The sequence below is a fragment of the Buceros rhinoceros genome, unplaced genomic scaffold (genome assembly GCF_000710305.1).
Source record: "Buceros rhinoceros silvestris isolate BGI_N320 unplaced genomic scaffold, ASM71030v1 scaffold22924, whole genome shotgun sequence".
Classification (NCBI taxonomy): Eukaryota; Metazoa; Chordata; class Aves; order Bucerotiformes; family Bucerotidae; genus Buceros; species Buceros rhinoceros.
The window spans coordinates 17,983-20,416 of NW_010407952.1; positions in this window are offsets into that span (position 1 = coordinate 17,983).

Genomic DNA, 2,434 nt, shown 5'->3' on the forward strand with positions numbered 1-2,434 from the left:
GGGTTGGGCTGGGCACATTTCGAAGCATTTTCAGCATTTCCTGACAGGCAGGGCCGTGAGTGAGGCCAGGCAGGCGAGCCAGGGTCACAGTGAGGGACGCTTGGCAGGGTGGCGCAGGCTCCGCTTTAAGTGACCGTCACTGGAAAGGGGGCTGAGTTTGCACGCCAGAATGACACTGAGGGGTCAACCCCACTGCAGCGGGAAGCTTGGGGAGGGTGGGTTGGCTTGTGCTGGGGAAAGCAGAGAGGCTGAGGATGGGGGACCCTGCACTGCATCCCCATCGAGGGCAGCCTCGAGGGCACAGCCCTACGGGGGGTGAGCTCTTCACTGGGGAGCTCTGGGGCTTGGGAGTGTTGTTTTGGGGGGAAGCAGAGGACATTTCCCCCAAAAGCCCAGAGCCTGGCAGCTTCAGCACTCCCCACAAGGGCAGGCACCATCCCACGAGCCCCAGCTCACTGCAGGGGCGTTGGGCTCAACGACCTTCAAAGGTCCCTTCCAACGCAAACTGTTCTGTGATACCATGACCTGCTGCCTCCAGTGACCTGAAGCAGGTGCTGGCTGCCCATGGCCACCAAGGCTGGGACAAGGTCCCTTTCTGTGGGGGGAAACGGTTTGGGAAAGAGGGAAAAGTTTAACTTGCTGGGACAAATCTGTCCTTTCCGAAACTTCTTTTAACGTCATTACTTCTCACGTTCAATTGCCCATCGCTTGGCCTATGGAGTCAGTATTTTGCAGACCTGACAACCACAACATGAGTGGAACTAATTGATTAACTTTGTTGGGCAATAGGGAAAATGGGGGGAAAAGCAGATGAACCATTTATCAAAATCTTTTGGGCGTACTGTGAAGCTTGGGAATCAAAATCAGATGATCCTATGTTACAAATGACGTGACACCATCCAATGCCCCAGCCCTGAGCAACATGGAAAGCTGTCAGACAGGAAGCCAAAAGCAAATACGAAAGGCTGATGCTAATCATATAAGATTGAAGGCTGATACTGCTATTGAGCGGAGCGGACAAACCTTATAAGCTTAGATATCTGTCAGGAGAGAAGCAAATAACTTACTGTATGAAACGAGGCCTTTTAGGGAAGGCTGCTCACCCCTGCCAAAGCCATGGGGATAATGAAAATAGGACAGCTAAATTTAACAGCAAAATAACTTGTAAAAGAGTCACTTCTAACCTTCTCTCTAGTACTTGGAGTCAATAAAATGGTTATAGCATGGATTTAGCTAAAATACTTTCCACTGGGAGATAATATGCATCTCCCATTTTGGTATCTCTTGGAGCCTCTCTGCAGCTGGTGAGTAGGACCAGAGCCCGTGGATGTGGGCTGGGCGGTGTGGGAAGCAGGGTACCCCACCATGGGAGCACCCGTGGGGCCTGCGTCTTCTCCCGGGCTGCTATCAGCACCCAGCATGGGCACCCTCTTGGTTGTGGCACTCAAACATTTGAGAAAAAAAAGATAGCCAAAACCCTCGTGGGCTCACACGCCACCGTCACTCACACCCCTCCCACGCCCACACCGTGCCTGGGTTTACCCCTCTTTAAATTCCTTTATAACAGGGAATTTAATAGGTTGGGGCTGGCATTGCTACCTGTCCCCACAGCAGTGCCATGGGTGTGCGAGCGGTGCCAGCTGGCTGTGTGCCCGGCAGCACCCTGCACCCCCCTGTTTGCACCCAGTTTCCCGGTGATCACCTGCATGAGCTGCTAACACCCCTCTCTGCCTCGGCCAGTGGTTACCACGGGGAACTGCTCTGCTGGGACTGGGAAATTGTTGAATTACCTGCCCAGCCAGGGCAGTCGCCTGCTGGGAGATGGGCAGTTCATGGGGCTGTGATGCTCCAGCGCTGGGCTGTCCTGACATGGTGACAGTCCGGGCTTACAATGATCTGCTGTGATAACAAATACATTACTGAAATGCCTAAGTGATAAATTAAAAATTAATTAGAGAAAGAGGGTTTTATGAGCGTGCTGTGCCCAGAGGGGTGGCCACGACCCGCTGCACAGACCCTGGCACAGCAGCTGAGACCTCTGGGGTGTTTTTATCTGGGATTTCTGCAGACACCAAATTGTATGGTGCTGCTGATACGCTCACAGTCATTTCCTCTGAGCAACTTTTGCATCTCTCAGCTGCTTTCAAGCAGAGCAAGCTGGAGGCCGTAGGGGTGCTCTGCCAAGGGTGAGGAGATGCAGAGACTGCGGGTGCTGATGGAGGAGCAGCGGCAGCTCGAGCTCAGCTGCAGCAGGTTCTGGGCACAGGAAGCACTGAGCTGGGCTTGACCCCAGCAGCATGCAAACATGGGACTATGCAGGGTGGGAGGTCGACAAGGTCGAAACTAGGTAGAGATAAGGAAAATGACCTCTTCTAGCTTCACTGCCCATGGAAGGAGAAATGGAAGCAGCAACAGCAAATGAGGCCCTAGAGCT